Source organism: Podarcis raffonei, chromosome Z, assembly GCF_027172205.1.
Source record: "Podarcis raffonei isolate rPodRaf1 chromosome Z, rPodRaf1.pri, whole genome shotgun sequence".
Lineage (NCBI taxonomy): Eukaryota > Metazoa > Chordata > Lepidosauria > Squamata > Lacertidae > Podarcis > Podarcis raffonei.
Genome location: NC_070621.1, coordinates 6085947 through 6103143, shown reverse-complemented (window position 1 = coordinate 6103143; position 17197 = coordinate 6085947).

The following is a 17197-nucleotide window of genomic DNA, read 5'->3' as shown; positions in this document are numbered from 1 at the left end:
ATCAAACAAAGAACAACAAAAATCACCACCACCTCGTATCCTAAACATTTGACTATGTACACATTAGCAGTTTGAAACATGGTGAGCTCATTTCCCTCTGCTATTTTTCAAGTAATATTCTTAAATTGCTGTACAGACCAGAGAAGGAGTGGGTATGTCTTCACCCAGTGCCCATGACCCAATTTGCTTCCCACCATCAAAGCTCAATTCACTGAAGTTCTTGTGTGCATGTGCTGTCATGCGTGCATCTGCAACAGGCTGTCTGAAATGGGCACACCTCAGCTTAACCACTGCTTCTGTTTTGAAATCAGGTGGAAGCTGGTTTGGTGGAAAGCACATAAAACAGCAGTGTGTATTTAAAACTATAGGATTCCCATGGATTGTGACTGACATCATGTGTACTTAGCTTCAAACACCAGCAATCGGAGCCAGCTGGAACCAGAGTAAACTTGGGTCCTCTCCTTCGAGACTAAGAAGGAGGCTGAAACCTTGAACTGTCACTTTATACACTTAGATCAGGCAATCCTAGTGGTTAGGAAAAAGTGTGTTTTTATATAAAAGCTTTTGTAACAACAAGAACAACACTTATTGTGCCTACCAGACTAAGTCTTAGCAACGAGTAACAAATGAATACGTGTGTGTGTGTGTGTGTGTGTGTGTGTGTAAGCCTCAGCAGGATCTTAAAATAAAAAAGCTTTTGCAAAGGATGTGTGCCCCTGTCTCTGGTAAATGCAATTTCACTGCCTTAATGAAATGCTAATTGGTAGGAAAATTCAGAAACCTCTTCAGTACCATTCTAATTAAATTTCCCCCTTCTCCCCCTTCCATGACCCTGAAAGGAAGAAGAAGAAGAAGAAGAAGAAGAAGAAGAAGAAGAAGAAGAAGAGGAGGAGGAGGAGGAGGAGGAGGAGGAACAACTGTTCTGGAACAAGCATGCTATAGGTATGCCCTCTTTTGAGGACAGGAGAAGGGGGAATTGGGCACAGTATGCTTTTTCTTCTCCAGGGGTCCCTGGAAATAGTGTTGTGGTTGGAAGGATTTCCCTTCCCGCTATGTAAATAAATATCTGTAATAACATGTAAAAGAAAAATCAACTCAGTGATGGGCCCAGAGCCATCCAGTAGCAATTAAGACACAGGGATGTTAACAGCCATACATAAACAACTATCATTAGAATATCATCATAATCATAAAGAGCGATATTAAAAGAGGGAACAAAGGATCAGCCAAGCACAGACATTTTGAGGTGCTCAGAATATCTTAGCTAAGGCACAGAGAATGTTATGGAGGAATAACATCCAAGGAAGACTTTTCTTTCTGTTTTTTGTTTTTTTTTTTTCCTTTTTTAATCACTAACCTCCAAAGCATTGGAAGCAAAGTGCTTTGTTTCAGACCACCTTGAATCCCTGTTGGTGGACAATGGTCTATTACCGCAAGTGGGAAACTGTCTCACCAAGCTCAGATGCCCCATGAACCCCAGTTTTCCCCATCTACCTTCCTTCTTATTTCCAACCATTCAAAGGGGAGGTGTTTCAGTGTAGCCTTTGTAGAATTCATCAGGGAAGAGGATGAATTAACATACCCTCCAACATTTCTCCGATGAAAATAGGAGCACCCCATTCCATAATGATAAATTTATACCCCACACATGTGGCTGTTTTGCCCCGGCCACTTTGGGCAGTTTCCAACATATATAAAAACATCATTAAACATTAAACATTAAGAAAACGTCTCTATACAAAATTGCCTTCAGACGCCTTGGAAGTCGAATAATTCCATACCCTCCAGCATTTCTCCAATGAAAATAGGGATGTTTTAGGAAAAAGCGGGACATTCCAGGATCAAATCAGAAACTGAGATGGCTGCTCTAAATCAGGGACGTCCCTAGAAAATAGGGACACTTGGAGGGTCTGCGAATACACAACTGGAGTGAATTGGCTGTGTCTGTCATTGGCTGTGGTGCCCCTCTGCTTTCTGCCCTACCAGCCCCAAGTAGCACCAGCCACCACAGCACTGTGGATTCTTAGGCAGTCTGAAAATCTCCAAGACCTCAAATGAGGATTGAATCTTTGTTGAATGCACAGCCTAAATGCAGAAGGAAGGACATTCAAGTGGCAATGACTATTAGTATTATAAGTATCATTCAGAAGTGTCAGGTACACTATACAAGTGTTTAGTACAGTTGAAGGTTACTTGTTATATTCTTTTTTGAAATAAATAATTTGAAATTGTTTTGATTTGGACCATGGAGCCCTTTGTAGTTATAGATCACACATCCTTTTCCTCTTGATATGTTTTATTATTTACGCAGTAGATCACATATGTAGCTTCATACTATATATATATTTTACAGACAATTGTGACAATTAATCTTATTTAAGAAAACCACAGTTTTTGCTTTTCTTTTCTTTTTTTTGTATCCACTAGTTCTTATAAAAACTCAATAACAAATATTGGGGGTGGGGTGGAACACAGACCTTGCATTCCTATTTCATCTATATATCTATATCTTGTGCATTTCAAGAAACAAGAATTAAAAAAAAACTATTTTGTTGTTGTTCCTTTTATCTCTTGACTCCCTACTTTAGCATTCCAATCCCCTATAATGAGAAGAACATCCATCTTTGGTGTCATTTCTAGATGGTGTTGTAAGTCTTCATAGAACTGGTCAATTTCAGTTTCTTCAGCACCAGTGGTTGGTGCATAAACCTGGATTACTGTGGTGTTAAAAGGTCTGCCTTGGATTCGTATTGAGATCATTCTATCATTTTTGAGATTGCATCCCAGTGCAGCTCTTGCCACTCTTTTGTTGACTATGAGGGCCACTCCATTTCTTTTACGGGATTCTTGCCCACAGTAGTAGATATGATGGTCATCCGAACTGAATTTGCCCATTCCCGTCCATTTTAGTTCACTGATGCCCAGGATGTCAATATTTATTCTTGCCATAGATGATTCCAAAATGTTCCTTATCAAAAATGATTTATGGATATTAGAGTTCTTAATAAAGCAGTCCTGTTTCTGAAAGGAACTGTGCAGCATTCTTTAATGTTCAGTGTTTGGGTGATGTTGGAGCCTTATGTAGCAAAAGATCTATCTATCTAAATATTGAGTCAGCCCTCCTGAGGTGGAATTTCTGAAAGGCTTTGTTAAAAAGCCTTGGGGTTTCCCTAAAAGAAAGCTCAACAACTTTGGGGTGTCCTGGATTTTACTTTTTGAAATATGGCAACCCGAGTAGGCCCATTGAAATGAATGGGCATGTGTAATTCAAATCCACTAATTACAAGGGGTGTGCTCTGAGTAGAACTTAGCTGGAGTCTGCCTAGAGTGTAAAGAAAGGGCCTGGCTATTGAGACGGCTCACAGTTCCTGGGTGTCTCTGAAAACCAACACTGTGAGAATCACCTTTTGTAAAAGGTAGCATGTCAGCATTGAGTCATTAAATGTCTCTGCAAATTGCCTTTCCTGCTGAGCATAATTACCTTAATTAAAACCCCACCTCAGTCTCTTGGATTCAAAAATGGCTTACATAATTGCCATGTTTGTTTTTAATGATCTGGTTAGTGGCAGGATCTGAGAGAGTCCTCTGGCCCTTTGTATGTAGATACTCTAAAGTTCCAGGTTAATCAGAATGAGGATGGAGGGAAAAACCACTCTTCAAAAGTGCATTCTCTGGAAACCATTTGCTGGGGCTTCCAGTGAAGATATAAAGAGAGTCATGATCAGCAGGAGGCAGTAGAAAAGCATGGATGTACAGCCCATAGGACAAATCCACCAGCCCAAGGACATTTTGCTGCTTTGTGGTAGAGCATCTGCTCTGCATGTAGATGGTCCCAGGTTTAGTCCCCACGGTCTCCAGTTAGGGCTGGGAGAAACCACTTCCTGAAATTCTGGGGAGCCACTGCTAGTCAGTGTAGACAATACTGAGCTAGATGGGCCAGTGTGGTCTGACTTTCAGTGGTGGTTGGTGCCCATTGGGACTGGTAGTGCAAGAAGCCCCAGCAGTGGATGCCGCGAGAGCCAATGACAAGCAGAGCCAATTAACTCTGGTTTTGTTCCATTCCACCTCCTTGCAGAGTTTTTCAATGGTAATGCTGAGGGGAAAGCTGACAGTGAGACCCAACCTCTGGACTGGTTTTAAGTAATAAAGAAAGCAGGTGAGGGGATACTGAGGTTGGTGGGTTTGTGCACCATTCACCCTATACCAGTGTCCATTCTGAAGTACAAAAAACACCACCCCTGACTATTGAATACGCTGTCTGGGGCTGATGGGAACTGAAGTCCAACAACATCTAGAACAGCGTTTGCTAAAATGGGGAATACTGCCTCTGGGAGAGGGGCTCTCAATGATACAAGGGGGCAGTAATAGCCTCAGGTGCAATTTCGGGGTGTTGAATAAAAATAAGGGGGCAGTGGAACCATAAAGAAAGAAGAGAAGAATTTTTTTTGAAAAACTCTTCGTACGTGTTTCATCTGTTGTGTAATGATGCTTACTGCCAGATTGGGTGCCATTGCAGGACAGTGACAACACCTCCCCTGTATCCAGCTGTTGTGCTGGAGGAAAGGGTTTTTCGCAGGCTTGGGCGAACCCTTTTTAGCTTCATCCCGGCCCAGAAAGTAAATTGCAGCTTGCCTGCATATTTGACTGCATCTTCCTGTTTGTTTGCTTAAAGAAGGTAAATTGCAAGGGGGGCACTGAGTACCCCCCCAAAAAAAAGCAGGCGGTAGGTCAAATAAATTTGGGAACCTAGAGGAAACCACATTTGCAACCCCTTATGCTTTCAGAGTAGGTAAAGGTAAAGGGACCCCTGACCATTAGGTCCAGTCGTGACCGACTCTGGGGTTGCGGTGCTCATCTCGCTTTTCTGGCCGAGTGAGCCGGCATATAGCTTCCGGGTCATGTGGCCAGCATGACTAGGCCGCTTCTGGCAAACCAGAGCAGCGCACGGAAATGCCGTTTACCTTCCGGCCGGAGCGGTAACTATTTATCTTCTTGCACTTTGACATGCTTTCGAACTGCTGGGTTGTCAGGAGCAGGGACCGAGCAATGGGAGCTCACCCCGTCATGTGGATTGGAACCACCGACCTTCTGATCGCCAAGTCCTAGGCTCTGTGGTTTAACCCACAGCGCCACCTGCGTCCCTCTTCAGAGTAGGACCACTGGGCAAAAGTCCATGGCCCCACAAATTGAGCAGGAGAGCCCTCAAACGCAGCAGGGCTGGCTTACTGAATTTGAAATAAGTGAACAAAAATGCATTATCTTTTTAAAATATCCCAACACTTGGTCAGATCATTAAGTTCAAAAAGTTTTTTAAAAAAGGTTAAAGATACTTAGTTCCACAGTGGTTGGCTACAAGATGCTGGACTAGACAGGACTTTGGCCTGTTCCAGTGAACTTTTTTCATGTTCTCAATAGTAATATGCAGTGGTGGGGCTGAATTTAGGTTAAAATTTATTTTAAACGGTGTATTTTCAGAAAATATATTCAAAAACAATGCAAATTTCTGTACTTCTTAAAAAGTCAGTTTGAAGAAGAAACAGCATGGAACAGATTTATGACTGGTTGTAATGGAACAGATTTATGACTGGTTGTAATGGAACAGATGGACTGGTTGTAATGGAACAGATTTATGACTGGTTGGCATCCACCTGTCTCAATGAAGTGCATTTCTGGGGGTGAAGTCAAGCTGCTGTGTTAGTAGTGACCTCCCTGGGATGCAAGCCTGGGCAGCATCTATAGAAGTCCTGGGCTGCCTAGATAACAAGACCCACTCTTGGCCACATTTGGAAGCAGTTTGACTGCAGGAGTTGTCAGTAAGAGGTGTATAAGATGCCACCCAACAGTCTTTGAGACTCCATTCCAGCTTTGTGTAGGGTTTATTCCTTAGCATTTCCTTCTGTTGAAGACATCCTGCAAGGCAGCAGAGGTTTTGGATCAGAATTTTCCTCCTCCTAGATAGGCTACTTCCCAGATTGAAAAGCCCCATCTGCCGGTTACTTCCCTCTACATCGTGTGCGGAAACCGCCATCTTGACCATTGGACCTACTATTGATCTTGTCTGCTCAATCCGCTGGAGCCTGTCTTTCTTTACAAGAGAAGCCCCTAACCCACTGAGGATTTGAGACCCATTGGCTACCCTCACCTGGTTTAGCTGGCCTGTCAAAGCCATTTCCTGGGTGTGACCATTGTTGCATACTGACAGCTTCTAGGAGCCACAGGTTAGAGTTAAGTGCAAGTTGGGGGCCAAAGGTGGACAAACTATTTCAGAAGGAGATACCCCAGAAGCCCCCAGAAGGTACTACCCCTTCCCTAACTTATGAATGAATGCATGGGAAACTGGCATGGACCAGAAATAAACTGATTGATCCATCACTACTATGGTTGTAGCAGTCAAAGAAGACTATTCAATAGCAAGATTGCTATCCTAGGCAGCTGCTTGTGGGGTTGTAGACTGCCAAAACTGGCACTTTTTATAGATCCCAGATGCTGACAGAAGACTTGACCTAGTTTCTCTCTATCTCTGCGCCCCCCCCCCATGCCCTCAATGCCTCCATCTGGAAAGTTCAGATATCAAAGCCTCAACTTGTTCCTGAGACCTTAACAATGACCTTATTGGATATTTAAATAAATTGGTGGTGAGCAAAAGAGAGTTGCCTGATTTTTTATTTATTTATTTAAAAAACAGGATCTGTCTTGGCAGGACTGTTGGGCTGGAAGACTGTGTGTGTGTTTTTATTTTAAATTAAATCTGCTGGTCTCTGGATAATTGAAAATGGCTTCACATTTCTAATCAATGCTCATGTTCCATATTTGAAATGCAGTTTATAAACTGGTGAGTGGACAGGATTTGATCCCAGTGGTAATAATGAGGCATTTTTGTAGTTTCTCAAGCACAAATTGCTACTAGGACCATTTTGCAGTGGGTGGCGGTGTATGTGTATGGTGTAGAGGGGGGGCAGGGTTGGAGAGACAATCCAAATACTCTTGTTATAATCACTGTATTTGTGCCTTGCATCTCTTCTGACTTCTTTTTGCCCTCTTCCTCCTCCTCTGCCTCTTCCATTATGCAACAGTTTGACCCTGGAATATATGTTGCTCCTCACAAGCATACAGTCCATTTGGGGGAGGAGGAATAAAAGAAAGAAGATTTAAACCTAAGTTGAAAGCTGTCTCCGAGCCTAGAGGCAAACTGCCCACCCCAGGCCACCGACCAGCTGAGTCAAGGAATTAATAATGAAATGTTTCACCATTAAATACCGGAGAGGGAGTGTTAGAGGCCACCAGACAAGGAACAAACAGCATGAACTTTGCTCCCGGCCAGCCTTCCCAAATGACTGAACAGGATATTCTGATTAGCTAGAGGCCAACAGGGGAGACCCTCCTGATGAAGATGTAATGGCTGCACAACGAGACAGCACATGCCTCTTAGTTTTTGGACAACACACAAAGAAATGCCTTTGTGTGCAGCCCATAATGTGTCAGGTCAAGGATGTGAGTGAAAAGTAGATATTGATGAGACTGGAGCCAGCTAGATGAGGATAGAACATGGACAAGAGAGGAAGCCTGACAGTTTGGAATGAAAACTTGGAAAGATGGTGAAGTCAGCAAATGTGTTACTGTTTTTTTTAAACTAAAAATAAAAATGGGGGGAAGGGGACCAGAAAAACCAAATTTGTGTTTATTTAGGTTGCTTCCAGACAAACTTGATCACAACCACCCTGTTTTGAGAAGGAAACCAGCACTGCACTTGCCTGGGAACCAAAAGGGTGCAGAACCGAAAGAACCCCTTTTTGGGTGCCATGCTCTCCCATTCCTCCAGTGCCACTTCTGGTAGTACATGTGTGTGTGGCATGTCCATGTGCATGTGTGGTGGTGGGCAACGGTGGTATGTAAGGGCAGGCAGTGGCAGGATGCTGCAGGGGGAAGGGCAGCTGACAGTGGCAGGATGGTATGTGGGGGTGGAGGTTGTTTCCCGATTTTCCCTTCCAGTACGTTGGAGGGTAGATAGCTTTACCACATATGGGCTAATACAGTGACTTTGATCTGCAGAGCTCTCAGTTCTGCAAGAGCCACTCAATGTCCATACTGCGTTTGTAAGGAGTCATCTGTGGTATTACCTGTATTTTGGAACTCTCTGCTTTATGATATTAAAAGGTAAAGGGACCCCTGACCATTAGGTCCAGTCATGGCTGACTCTGGGGTTGTGGCGCTCATCTCGCTTTATTGGCTGAGGGAACCGGCATACAGCTTCCGGGTCATGTGGTCAGCATGACTAAGCCGCTTCTGGTGAACCAGAGCAGCGCACGGAAATGCCGTTTACCTTTCTGCTGGAGCTGTACCTATTTCTCTATTTGTACTTTGACGTGCTTTTGAACTGCTACGTTGGCAGCAGCAGGGACCAAGCAACAGGAGCTCACCCCGTCGCGGGGATTCAAACTGCCCACCTTCTGATTGGCAAGTTCTAGGCTCTGTGGTTTAACCCACAGTGCCACCCGTGTCCCTTTTATGATATTAGGCATGCTCCATCACTATATGTTTTTAGATAACTGCTGAAAGCTTTTCAGACACATGATCTGATCACATATGTTTTAGAACTTTCATTATATTTTCTTAGATGTTTTTTTAACAGTTTTTACATCTTACGTTACCCACAGCGCGGGTGGCGCTGTGGGTAAAAGCCTCAGCGCCTAGAGCTTGCCGATCGAAAGGTCAGCGGTTCGAATCCCCGCGGCGGGGTGCGCTCCCGTTGTACGGTCCCAGCGCCTGCCAACCTAGCAGTTCGAAAGCACTCCCGGGTGCAAGTAGATAAATAGGGACCGCTTACTAGCGGGAAGGCAAACGGCGTTTCCGTGTGCGGCTCTGGCTCGCCAGAGCAGCGATGTCACGCTGGCCACGTGACCCGGAAGTGTCTCCGGACAGCGCTGGCCCCCGGCCTCTTGAGTGAGATGGGCACACAACCCCAGAGTCTGTCAAGACTGGCCCGTATGGGCAGGGGTACCTTTACCTTTACCTTTACATCTTACGTTATTATTTTATTTTTAACTCTAAGCAGAAAAACATTTACCATCCTGGGCTCCTTTGAGGTGGGATATATATATCAAATAAATAAATGCTCGGGCAAGCCTGTTCATTTTCACATTTGTTTGCAGGGAGATGATTGTGATGAGCACAGCTGGATGAGACCAACTCTACCATGATAATGAGGATGGCGAAAACATAAAAGTACAAAATGAGTGCAGCCACTTCAGCTGCCTCTACCATACTCACCCACCTAGGTCTCAGTGATACAGACTAGATGGGCCTCCTCATCCACAATCAGATCATGGATGAGGATGGTCATACTCCAAGTCAACCTGGCATTCAGCAACAGCAACTGCGGAAACCACCCTCCTAGGCCAGGTGGAAAAAGTCCTGCATGATAGAGAGTGGGTCTTCCAGGACTCATAGCCAAGATGGTCTCTTGTCAAATAAGTGTTAGCCCACACTTTCCAGTGCATTTTCCTTGTGTTTTCCTTATCACAATAGTTCATATATTTTTTCTCTCTGCAAGAGGGCAATGGGTTTGTTGCGCAAGAGCACCAACCAACCCTTTAATTATGCTGCTTGGATTTAAGGGTATGTGGTTGATTCCCACCCCCAAACAAATCTGCAACATGGAAAGGAATTAAAAGGAGGGAACCACTGAACACACAGAGAGTGCATTTTATCTTTTTTAATCTTATTCAATGATTTTTGCTCCCCTTGGTCTTCCTCACAATTTTCACTTCACAAGAAATCCCCAACTTTATATCCAAATTTCATGTTCAGCTGGTATTCTCAAGTGCTGTGGAAAACTTGTCTACGGAATTCACACTACTTTTGAAAAAAATCTATAAGCTTCCCTTGAAATACATCTTGTTTGAGCAGGAACCCCCTTATTTGCTTCAGAATGATGCTTTAAGCTGAAATCATTGGCAGCTCTGGTGCTGACCCACAGCCAACAAATGAAATAAAGTATCTGAGAATTTGATCATTTATCCCTCTTGGGGAGATTTTTCTAGTGACTATTTCATGCCTCCTTTATTCCTTTCTCTGTGCATGCAAGAGAATTAGGCAGGGCAGGGGACTCTCTTGCTTTGGGTTACATGCAGGGAACACCATTAATAAATGTTCTTCCATGTAAACAACAACTCCCTGCAGGTAAAAAGAAACAACTTGCACATCAAGGACTAGTCCAGGCTGTGCTAGTTTTCTACTTGCACAGAGTTTCTGTTTATTTGCTGAATTGATAAACTATCATTTAGGGCACAATCCTATGATCCGTGGGAGGATGATACCATGGCCAGAGGATAGTGCTGTCCTTTTGTGTGGAGGATGTCTTATCTATTTATGGTTCTGGACTGGGCCTGACAGGGACATGTTGGGCCATAATAATGTGGCTCGATGATGGTTGCAGATCATATCAGGGTTATTTCAACTAACATTGGGGGGATCAATGTAAGGATTCTGCAACGGCACTTGATGATAAGCCTCCACTACACAAGTCGCATTGGTTATAAAGAGAACAGGACTGAAGGATATAAATACCCTGGAAGTTTATGTGTGGTTTGTGCTGGTTGCTGAGTTAGTGATAAATGAATTGATAGCACAGAAGAGAAGAAATAGGGTAAGGGATTATAATGAAATACGGCCTGCATTTATGGATTTTATCACAAATGAAACAGCAACTAGAATGTTATGTATTTAATATTAAATGTGCATGGGAGAAGTTATTACTTGTATTGATACCATTATGATGCTTCAGGTCAGACTTTATGGAATTATTTTATTGATACCTCTGAGATTTATAGAATAAGAGATATAGAAGGGGGAGAAGGGTGGGAAGGATCCTCTTCTTGTTTTTTGCTGTGCTTCAGACTGAATGTATATTTTTGACCTATATAAAGGGGAAAGAAGGAGCTTCTTAATATCTTAATATTAATGTTAAACTGAAATAGAGGGAAAGCTAATGTGTAGATTGGAATTTAACTACCCAACAGGTTGCACATTTATATGCAGGGGCAGATCTACTATGAAACTAATGAAAGTTAAGCTTCAGGACCCCCAAACATGGACAGGCCCCAGAAGCGACTTTAGTCCACATTGCTTAAAATTTTAGTACAGTGGTACCTTGGGTTGGGACACAGGTGGCGCTGTGGGTTAAACCACAGAGCCTAGGACTTGCTGATCAGAAGGTTGGCGGTTCAAATCCCCGCGACGGAGTGAGCTCCCGTTGCCCAGTCCCTGCTCCTGCCAACCTAGCAGTTTGAAAGCACGTCAAGTGCAAGTAGATAAATAGGTACCGCTGTGGCGGGAAGGTAAATGGCATTTCCGTGCGCTGCTCTGGTTTGCCAGAAGTGGCTTAATCATGCTGGCCACATGACCCGGAAGCTGTACGCCGGCTCCCTCAGCCAATAAAGCGAGATGAGTGCCACCACCCCAGAGTCGGCCACGACTGGACCTAATGGTCAGGGGTCCCCTTACCTTTACTTTTACCTTGGGTTACATACACTTCAGGTTACAGACTCCGCTAACCCAGAAATAGTACCTCGGGTTAAGAACTTTGCTTCAGGATGAGAACAGAAATCGCATGGCGGCAGCAGGAGACCCCATTAGCTAAAGTGGTGCTTCAGGTTAAAAACAGTTTTAGGTTAAGAACGAACCTCCGGAACGAATTAAGTTCTTAACCCGAGGTACCACTGTAGACCCAATATGAGTTGCATGACTCAAATTGATTATTTTATTCGTATATGTCTCAACAACCCCAAAGTTTGAGAGCCAGAAGCACAGATCTGCAGTGATCTGTTGTGGAACAACCCCGTTGAAGAAGGTAACAGTGGTTATTCAGACATCTTTGCTAATTGCAAAGCCACCCCCCACCCCCATAACAGTTAAGCTTCAAGGCTCCCAAAATGTAGGTCTGCTGCTGTTTCTATGAACTGTTGTGGTATCATTCTTGGGAGTCCAAACAGATCAAAACATCAATGAAAAATTGCCATGGCCCCTGACCTGAAGACCTCAGAGTGGAGGACTCAGATGATGATGAGGCTCAGACAGCTTCCCTAAGGGGGAGAACCATCAGTACCTTATTTGGGGCATTCCAAGCTAGAGGACACCACCCTTGTCGCCATCCTCTGACTCAGATGCTCTACCCAGCTCACAGAAGCCAAAGAATGCATCGTCATCATCATCATCATCATCATCATCATCATCATTGTATATGCTTACAGCATATATAAAAACATAGTAAAACACCAGGCATTAAAAACTTCCTGATACAGGGCTGCCTTCAGGTGTCATCTAACAGTTGTGTAGTTCTTTATCTCCTTGACATCTGATAGGAGGGTGTTTTATTTTGTTTTAATATTTTGCTGGAAGCCACCTAGAGTGGGTGGGGTATAAATAAAATCATCATCATCATCATCAGCAGCATACCAAAGGGGAAGAGATATTCTTCTGAAAGACAACTTCTGCAACCAAAATAAAGTATGCCTTTAAAGTGTTCATTGTATGTATATGTTTACCCAGTGCTTTTTTCTGGGGGGATGCAGGGGGACGCATACCCCTAAACATTTTGTGAATCCAAGTTTGGCCTCACTGAGGGGCAGTATTTCAATATGAGTAGGAAAATGAGAGTACCCCTAAGCATTTCTTTAGGGGGGGAACACTGTGTTTACCTATTCTGAATGCAGGGAATTAAATATCGTAGAGTTGGGGTCTTTATAAAGCCATCTAGTCTGCCCCTCTGCTCCATGTAGAAAACCCATAGATCATACAGCATCTCAAATGGATGACAAGCCTCTGTCTGAATAACTTCAGCAAGGTATAGCCCACCACCACTCCAGGTAACTGGTTTTATTACCCAACAATATCTTGCCATCAAGCAATTTCCCCTAATGTCCAACCTAAATCTACCCTGTGTAACTTAAATTCATTAGAACTAGCCTTTCGCTCTGGGGCAACAGAGAACAAAGAAGGAACAGCTGGGAAGAGACTGCTTAACTCTTTATTGATTTAATGAATAAAATAAAAGTCTATAAGGTCCTAGGGCAGGCTCCAGCAATGTAATATACAGGTTTGTGAGTGTATATAATGCAATATTAATTATAAAAAAGACATATCTAAAAGGCATAAAACTATTGTAAATATAGCAGAACAGTATTAATTCAGCAAAAGAGAAGTGGCCCACAAAATGAAATGCCTTTGTTGTCAAAGGCCAGGTCAATGAGATGCATCTTCTACATGTAGTGAAAACCGTTCAGTGTGACAACTGTTCTGTGTGAACTGGTCAGTGTGAGCAAAACTGAGCCAGTGCGGTGTAGTGGTTAAAAGCGGTGGACTCCTAATCTGGTGAACCGGGTTCGCGTCTCCTCTACTGGGTGACCTTGGGCTAGTCACACTTCTCTGAAGTCTCTCAGTCTCGCTCACCTCACAGTGTGTTTGCTGTGGGGGAGGAAGGGAAACGAAAATGTTAGCCACTTTGAGACTCCTTCGGGTAGTGAGAAAGCGGGATATCAAATCCAAACTCCTCCTCTTCTTCTTCTTCTGTTCAACAAAGATGCTAGACACACATCTGTGCAGAGGGAGTCCTGCACTTCAGGTGCTGCCACAGAAAATGCCCTCTCTCTTGGGCAACCCCACAGCACTTCTTTTGGTGGTGAAACTACGGAGCAGGCCCTCTTTGCCAACAACTGAGAGGGCTTCTAGGGATGGAGGTGGTCTTTCATATATTTCGGCCCTAAACTGTACAGGGGTTAAACACTAATCTTAGCATCTTGATTTGGGTCCAGGTAAAAAACCGGCAAACTATTCAGCTGCTTTAAAACAGGGATAAAACAAGATTGCAATGAAACCCCAAATGGTCATGTGACCACTGCATTTAGGAGCAGCTGAAGTTTCCAACTTGTCTTCAAGCAGTGGCGGCCACTCCATGAAGGGAAATGGGGCACCAAGCTTACTGTGCCCTTAGTCAACCCCACCTGCCTGCCTTCCTACATACAGTCACTCCAGACGGGGATTCTCTTGCTTCTTCCTCCTCAGTTTCATTGTTGCGCCTGTAAAATTCAGGGAGGACAAAACTAGAATTATTTAGTTCTGCCTCTCATTGGCTGTAGGCCCACAACTGGTTAGTCTCTCTGCCTTTCACCCTACCAGTCCCAGTGAACTAGGGTCGCCATATTTCAAAAAGTAAAAACCAGGAGAACCCAAACATGTTTTACAAAAATGCCCCCCCCACAAGGAGTGATTTTTTGATTGACTTGTCTAAGATCCAGGATGAAGTGCCGCCTTCCGGAAATATCCCCAGGATGTCAGTTCCACCTTTGATATCCTGGTAATGTCTGGGAAAATCTGTACGTGCCCTACAATGAGCACCAGCCATGGATGTCTTCAAGGGAAGCTCCATAGAGAGCACATTGCAATATGCCATTTGCATGCTCAGAGGTCACCCACCTCAACCTATTCTTTCTCTCCTTGTATCTTTTCCTATGCACATAGGAAAGTGTGTGTATGTGTGCATGCGCATTGACAGTGAAAGGAAAAATGGCAGGAAATGAAATGGTTAAGCAGCCCTTCCCTTCAGCTTCTGTGGCTGCTTTTCATTTTAAACCAAACACACAGGAGATTGATGGATGTGCCATCCATGCAGTGTCTCATTTGGCCCTTAAATCTCCAATTCTCCCTTTCCATTTCCAGATGGCATCAGGCTATCAGCGGTACCAGTGAAAATGTGGTGCCAGGAGCTCACACAGTGGAAATAATAAGAGCCCTTTAATGAAGGTTGAGTCAACAAAAACATGCTTTCCTTCCAATGAATAAACACTGTAATTTTCTCCCAGCGATTTCTCCTGTCCCCATAGAATCCTGTTCTGCTGGAATGTGCTAGATTAACATCCCTGGAGACAAAAGACTTCTGTACGTCAGGAAATTATCTGGCTTTGCTCCACCAGACAATCAAATGATAGCTGCAGTCATTCATGTGGAAAAGTGGAAAGGCCACAGCCAGCCACATTCTACCACCACCTTTACTAATTTTGCTAACTTCCCTGGGTGCCATTGTTCATTAAACACAGGTGGGCCTGCAACAAAATGGTCTCAACCAGCCAGCCATGCCTTCTTTCAGAATACTCCATTCCATCCCCCTTCCCCATCAATTTCTCACCTTCTCTTCTTCCATCTGCTAGTCAGTATTCCATGGGCTCTGATAAAGTTCAGTCATCATTGGGGGAAGTGTTTCCTAACTTTTCTCCCTAAATGTTTTTTATGATACTTCTGCCAGATTTGGGGTTTCTTCAAAGCCTACTAATACCCCCCCCCTTCAGTGCATGGGTGCTACTATTGTGTTTACAGAATGATCTGGCTTATTTGCAGTGATGTATCAGTTATATGTTCATCTTCCTCATGGGCAGCCCAAGGCATTTCAGCACCTGAGGTGAAATGCCCTGCTGCCGGCCCCATAATGGGGGCACAAATTCCACAAGGAGTCTCCCCCACCAGGTGGGGAAGATCATTTCCAGAACCCACCCTCCATTCGTACCAGGTCAAAGCTCCATTACACCACTGGGAGCAAGGGAGAGACCTCAGGAAGCATTTCGCAGTTTTGCCACCAGTCCCTCTCTGCCCCTGGATCTCAGGGACCCTAGCAGCAAAGCTGGGTAGCAGAACAAGGGTAACACCCCTTGACTGCCTCACTTAGCATCATAGATAGGCCGGTTCTGATCTCCCTGCTCCTCCTCCACATTATCATCTCTGCACATCTCTCCAGGGTTTCCAATCACATGGAAAGCTTATGCTCACACAGCTTCATGCGTGATGTACCCCTACCCCTTTGCACTAGATGTGTCAGCATCAGAGGTACCCCCTCACGCAGAGACATGGAGGAGATTGGGGAAACAAAGTTATTGGAGAAATTATAATATCAAGATGCTGTACTCCTCCGACCATGGGGGTAGTGCAGTAAAACCACACACCCTGACTAAGCATATCCAGCTGCTGCCATGTGAAGTACTGAATCAAGTGATTCAGCTGTGATCAGTAACAATCCCAAATATAATTAATTAATTAATTAATTAATAATTAATAATATTATTACTTAATAAATATTATTTATTAAATACTAAATATTTATTAAATATTTAGATACTGACTTTCACCCAAGGATCGCAGGGCAGTTTACAACATAAAAGCGCAAAATTACATAATATAGTAACAAACAACACACACATACACACACCAATTTAAAATTTAATTAGCCAAAGGAGGAAAAGAATGTTTTTGCCTGGGGCCCTAAAGCCACATAATGAAGGCAGTAGCTGAATCTCCCTGAAGAGGGCATTCCACAAAAGGGGAGCCAATGCAGAAAAGGCCCATTCTCATGTTGCCACCCTCTGCACCTCTCACAGAGGAGGCAAACAAAGAAGGGCTTCAGATCACAGGGAATGGGTCTGTTAATATGAGGAGAGGCAACCCTTGAGGTATTGCAGTCCTGCAATGTGATTTAGCAGTTCATTTGGGTATGAGTACCCCAACAGGACACGGGTGGCACTGTGGTCTAAACCACTGAGCCTTGGGCTTGCCGATCAGAAGGTCGGAGGTTCGAATCCACAGGATCCCTGTGACAGGGTGAGCTCCTGTTGCTCAGTCCCAGCTCCTGCCAACCTAGCAGTTCGAAAGCACAAAGTGCAAGTAGATAAATAGGTACCACTCCGGTGGGAAGGTAAACGGCGTTTCCATGCACTGCTCTGGTTTGCCAGAAGCGGCTTAATCATGCTGGCCACATGACCTGGAAGCTGTCTGCGGACAAACGCCTGCTCTCTCGGCCTATAGAGATGAGTGCGCAACTCCAGAGTCATTCGTGACTGGACTTAACTGTCAGGGGTCCTTTACCTTTTTTATACCCCAACAGGGATAGGATACACAGGTGGTTTAGATTTGTATTAGGGATGGATGGATAGATTCCATTGTACACTGTTCTTGTGCCATTTTTTTTACTGTATTCCATTCTACCTGCCTTCTAATCTAACTTGAAGAATTTTTAAAATACTAACAATGGTTTGTAGCCACTGCTAATCCTACCGAGGCATTTCATATCAAGTGATCCAATTTTTTAAGCTCCTGTTATCCTATTTTCTTAATATTTTGTACAACCTAGCAGCTTTGGAACTGGCACATATGCCGTTTG